Source organism: Pollicipes pollicipes, unplaced genomic scaffold, assembly GCF_011947565.3.
Source record: "Pollicipes pollicipes isolate AB1234 unplaced genomic scaffold, Ppol_2.1 Scaffold_6138;HRSCAF=7277_pilon_pilon_pilon, whole genome shotgun sequence".
NCBI classification, from domain to species: domain Eukaryota; kingdom Metazoa; phylum Arthropoda; class Thecostraca; order Pollicipedomorpha; family Pollicipedidae; genus Pollicipes; species Pollicipes pollicipes.
In genome coordinates, this window is record NW_023596818.1 from 19,654,055 (window position 1) to 19,660,210 (window position 6,156).

Sequence of the window (6,156 nt, forward strand, 5' to 3'; positions counted from 1 at the left end):
TTGCATGGGCTGCAAATGCCCCATAGTAGCACATGGATCGCTTGCTTGCTTCGCTGGTGGTAATTCCGACTATTGACCCGTAAATGAACGGTCTAGTGACATCAATACCTTTGGTCATCCGCAGGGACGTCAGGACATCCGGAGATACATGTTATGTTTGCCCCGATCAGACCACTTCTTAGAACTGAAAGTCGCGAGTGGACGATTCACCGAATGCCGATAGCAAATCACGCAACAGTTGGGGAAGCTCTAAGGGTCCTGCTTGGTTCTGAATGGCCCGCTTTGCCTAGGCATTGAAGCGGTTTCAAGTTAGTTGGTGTTCGGCTACCAGCCTGACGTTCGTTCTGAAGGATGCTTAGATGCACTGCCCTTATAGATGTAATGTCCTGCAATTTTTCTCGAAAAGCATTTGTCTTGAAACATCCCTTCGCGGTAGCCGATGTTTCAATCCTTCGTAAGACAAATGATTGGTGTCTTTGAACTAACAGCATGGTTAGCCTCTAACTGACATTGGATTTGCGGGTCTCTCGCTCATTTATCTTTGTTCCGTCAGTGAATCTGCTTCCTTCAGTAAGCTGCGATGCATGCCGTGTCCTGATGAGACGTTAACACAGCGAAACACTTTTGGACCGGCTCAGAAGCAAAAATATGTGTGAAAACTCTACAAAGCTCTTAACTCAGTCCAACAAAACAGACTTGCATAAATTCCGCCGTCAGAAGTTCCCCGCTGCGGGTCCCGTTTCCGGATAAACCGCTCTTGTTTACATTCTCGACGTGGGCCCCACACCTGCCGCCGGCCAGAGGCGTCGTGTGCTGTTCTCTGCCCGCCGACGTCACTCCCCGCCGGCAGAGGCGTCGTGTGCTGTTCTCTGCCCGCGACAGTCACTCTCCGCCGGCAGAGGCGTCGTGTGCTGTTCTCTGCCCGCCGACAGTCACTCCCGCCGGCAGAGGCGTCGTGTGCTGTCTCTGCCCGCCCGACAGTCACTCCCCGCGGCAGAGGCGTCGTGTGCTGTTCTCTGCCCGCCCGACAGTCACTCTCCGCCGGCAGAGGCGTCGTGTGCTGTTCTCTGCCCGCCCGACAGTCACTCCCCGCCGGCAGAGGCGTCGTGTGCTGTTCTCTGCCCGCCCGACAGTCACTCTCCGCCGGCCAGAGGCGTCGTGTGCTGTTCTCTGCCCGCCCGACAGTCACTCCCCGCCGGCAGGGTTCAGGGTTCTTCCGCATGTTGTGCGCCGCTGTTCTTCGAGTGGCACCGTTGGCTGACGACGCCGCTGTCGTGTGAGATGATGCGTAACCTGGACCACAACCACGCCTGCTGGGAGCGCTGGCTGCAGCAGGAGACCGAGGAGGAGACCAAGACGGAGATGTCCGACACGGACGTCGTGCGGCTCGACGACCGACCGACGACGAGGTGTCGGAGAGCGTGTCGGAGTCGGAGCTGCGCGAGCTCCTGACGGTGCCGGCGCACGGCAGCCGGCGCCACAGCGCACCCGTCAACTTCCCCGGCCCGTGGCGCGCACCATCATCCGACGCGAGAGTCTGCCGGCGCAACCACCGCGGCGCCTGCGCACCGAGACGCTGCTGCACCTGCAGCGCGCCGGCGGGCCCAGCCTGCTCTCGGTCTGCTCACTGGCCAGCCTCCGCGTGCGGAGGAGGCTGAGGGCGAGAGCGACATCAGCGATGAGTACCTGCTGCCGGACCCCAGCATCACGAGCATCACGGCCGGTGGCACCGCCACGCCGACTCAGCAACTGGACGCCGACGCCCAATCGCGACGCGTCTTCGGGCAGCCTTGCGTCGCTATCGCCGCCCGGCTCGCCGCCGCCGCGCCAGCGTTGTCGGCCGGCGAGGGTCGCCTGGCACGCCAGCGCACCTTCCCGCTCACGCAGCCGGGCGACGCGTCGCGCGGCGTTACCTCTCGCTGCCGGTGAGCGGTCCGCCGACCGGCTGCCGGCCGGGCCAGGGCTGCAGCACGCCGCCGTCGGCGCGCACCGATGCCGTCGCGCAGCTGCGCGCCTTCCACTCGGTGCTCGGCGAGCGCGTCAACACGCACCGGCGCCGCCAGCTGGGCCGCCGACGGCCAGAGCCGGCCTGGCCGCTGCTCGAGAAGGAGAATCGCGTACCGGCCGGCGGTGTGCTGCGCGGCGCGCCGGGCGCCGCAGCGCCGGAAACCTGGGCGACACGCTGCGCAGGCGCGGGTCGGCGCCCGTCAAGCTGGGCTGCGCGCAGGAGGCGCGCACGCTCGCTCGCAACAGCTCATTCACCGAGGGTGAGTGGAGCAGGGGCGTCTTGCATGCGGCGACCCGCAGCCCGGGGCGTGTGGTGTGTAATGGCCCGCTTGCTACGAGGCGCCCAGCCCGGCGTCGGCCTCTAGCGTAGAGATAGGTTTCCTGGTGCGTCACCGCACAGTTGTTCGGATGACTAACCCTGGGGGGCGTAGTGACGTTTGCAAGCACGTGTTGGCGTCCGCACGGTGACACCCTTATCGTTCTGTCCTCGAACCGCCATTCGAAAAGGTGGGCCGAACTCAGCGTGGCCCCTCCTTTGGTACAGAACCGTTTTCGATTAGTGTTGCGTGCGTGTGGAGTGTTCTGCAGCGCCACCTTGCAATCGGGTTGCAGTGTGTGTGTGTGTGGGAGGACCGTGGCCGCCCCTTCGGCTTCTCTGACGTGCCTTCCGTGTCTGTTGCCGTAGGAGTTGGAAGCATGCTGGGGCGCCCAGGCGGGGCTCTCTCCCGCCCTCCAGTGACCCGCGTCTGCCTGGCCGCCCGTCTGAAAGGTCAGTCTCCGCCGCTTCGCCGCCCCACCGCCGTCCGCCCAAGCTCCCGCCTCTGCATGTTTGGTCTCTTGGGCCGCGCATCGTGTTGCAGCCTTTTCACAGATCACACGTGGCTGTGACGGTCATGCCAGCGTCCGTTGGCCACATCTCCAAATGCTAATCGGCTGGGGGCCTGGCAAGTGACCATGGGGCTGTTGGAGCTGCCCAGCGCTGACCCCTGTCTGGCTTTAGCTAACGGCCAGCCCTGCCTGGCTTTAATCGATAGCCAGCCTGTTTGTTGCACCATCGCTTGCGCGGAGGCTCTTCGGCCGTCTGGCTTTTGTTATCCTCTGTAATGGCTCCGCTGTCTGAATGTAGGTGTTTGTGGATGACTCATGCGTATGGTTTTGGAGGATGGAAGAAGAACATGCCATGCAATCGATGTTCCTGTCATATTGCCGAGTGTTGTTGGCCCCATGTCAGTCTGCCGCCGAAGGCCAGAGACTTCACAGGTTTTCATCGAGCCATGTGAAAGGTTCCAGTGTAGGTTCACCCACCCCGTGTTTCACCGGGGGAAAATCGATAAGGCTCCTGTCATGCACTGCGAGAGAACCATCACGCTGGTTATGAGTCATTCGCCCATGCTGTGCAGATCTCTCGATGGAGCGGCGCAATATTTGTAAAAGTGGGTTGCTGATTGTGAATAACCCTGCCGCCAGCCGTGACTCAAACTCACCCTGACCTCATCGTCCATGACTCCATCATGGTGGCTACCCGAGGACGCGTCGCCCTCCATCCCGCCTCCCCCCCCCCCCCCCCCTCCAAGCGCCTGACATCAGTGTGCATGTCGCCAGGCATGAAGATCGAGGCCTGGTGGGACGCGACGTGAACTGCTGGTGGATGGCTGCCCACCAGGCGGGGCTCGGGCCCACCGCAGCCGGACGCCGACGCCGACCAGGCGTTCGCCAGCTCCGGCTGGCGCTGCTGCTGCGGCTGCGCGCCGTCTCGTCCGTCGACGGGCGACGCCGCCGCCGGCCTGCTGCAAGCGACGTGGCTCGCTGCCCACAGACCTCATGGGTGAGTGGTCTCCTACCTCTGCCCCTAAGGCATCGTGGAGCCTGCACCCACAGACCCTCATGGGTGAGTGGTCCCCTACCTCTGCCCCTACGGCCAGTGCGGGGGCAATGGAGCCTGCCACCCACAGGCCTCATTGGTGAGTGGTCTCCTACCTCTGCCCCTAAGGCTCGTGCGGGAGCAATGGAGCCTGCACCCACAGACCTCATGGATGAGTGGTCTCCTACCCTCTGCCCCTAAGGCTCGTGCGGGAGAAATGGAGCCTGCACCCACAGACCTCATGGGTGAGTGGTCTCCTACCTCTGCCCCTAAGGCTCGTGCGGGGGTAATGGAGCCTGCACCCACAGGCTCTATCGGTGAGGGGAACCTGCTTTGTCTGTCCAATCCACATATTTCATGGCGAGCAGGGCCTTCTGCTGTCTGTTCACAGAGCGTTCCGGATGAGCATCTGTGGCCTGCATCCACAGAGCACACGGGTAACTCACTGTGCTCACTAGGAGATCTCCTCATTAAGCCCCGTATTCGCTTTTGACTAGTGTTTAGTTTTTTTAAGTTGGAACTCCCATTTGTCATCGTGGGAGAGCACGTGCAGAGGGCAGGATCAGCTGCGAACTGCTCGACACCTCCCGGTGCCCTGTTGCAGGTATCTGCAGTCCGAGGTAGCCGGCAGCCATCTTCTCTACATAGTGTGCCGTCATAGCAGCGGGGCGATATCATGTCCACGCCGCACGTGGCGCTCTAGTGCAAAATTAGGGTTAGTCTTGTGATTATGGCAAGTTCTAGGCTAGACGTTCGGTACAAACATTCATGAACTATTTTTTTCACCTTTTCGTGCCGTGGTTTTGTATTTGATGGGAGCCGGAACAGCGCGTTCTGGCGCCGCGCTCAACCGCTCTGCTGTTGGCCCGAGCTGGGCCGAGCCGGGTGGCCAGCGGCGACGGCCCCGGCTTCTCACCTCCACCGTCGGCGAGTGGCATGGCTCGTGGGACGAGGGTGGCGACGACGCGGCCCCGGCCGGCGTCATGCGAGGTCAGATGCTAGACGCCAGGTGGAACGGGAGCCGACGACGGCGTACGCTGCTCTACCTGCTGAACGCACAGAGCGGGCACCCGAACGCGCACAGCAGCCGCGCGGCGGCACGGGCGTCCCGTCCGGCCTCGGCTGTCGAAATCATGGTCCAAAGTTCAGACAGCGCCGTGGCCTACCGAGCCACCCCGGCTGCGGCGGTCTGGCCCCCGGCAGCGGGCCACTAGCGCGCCAAAGTCCGCCGCAGCGGCCCGCAAAGGTGTACCCGCTCAACCGACGCGTACTGCGCGGAGTGCGGCCGCGGCCAACCTTTCGTGAGTACCGTCAGACGCGGATGCTTGCGTCCGAAGTACCGCTGCGCCTCTTCCGGACGGTCCAGAGCGACCCGGTAATGTTCCCGGCCAAATGGACGCGCTCGTGGTGGGCGTGTTGCAATCCTCCCTCCTCCCACACGCCGCCGACAATCCCCAGGGCCGTATGTCTTCTTTGCTCAGTGTGAATAGTCGCCGGGTGGAGCTGGATGTGCGTGCATGTGTCCGATAGCCGTCAGTTTGTGGTTGTACCCCCGTGGCGTTCCTATGTCAGTAGCTGGCTGTTGAGGTGTATCGCTGTATTTCGATGCCGCGCCCGGCCGATGCGCCGCGTCGCCCGGTATGCTGCCTTGGTCATCGGCTCGCGCGGACTTGGGACTGAGTCGCACAATCTGTCGGAGCTGGGGACGACCCGCCGCTCGCGTCGGTTTTGTTTGCCAGCAGCCTGAGTTGCAGGCATTGTCTCCGTTCTTATAGTATGTTCCGGTTACCTCAGTGTTTGAAATGCGCCGTTGTATTATCATGGCCTTTATTTATTAAAGTACGCATTGAGTGTTACGTGGTAGTCCCCTTGTTAGATCAGCTGCATAGTTCCGGCGTGTGGTAGTGTTTTTACGGCCATAGGTGAAGTCTGGCCTGCGTGCAGGCGTGCATGAGGTGTCCGAGAATATTCGGAGACTTAAGGAGAGCTCCTGGCGGCCGTTGTAGCGCACACGCTCGACGCCAACTCATCACACGGAGGCAGCGCGCCTGCTGTGCCCAGCGGGGCGGCTGCGCAGCTTTGCGTGCCATGCATCAAATCCGTTGTCGTCCCCGATTCCGTCAAAAGAGTAGGTGTGCTCGTTCGGTCAGAGCGCTGCATCGTTTGCGTTCTGGTGCGTCAGCGCCTCTGGTGGAGTCGGTGTAAAGTTTGGGTGCGACGTTACTCGATGGATGGCGTGACCGGTTTTGGTATGACCACTTGTTCGTTTGTATCACCATTCCCGAATG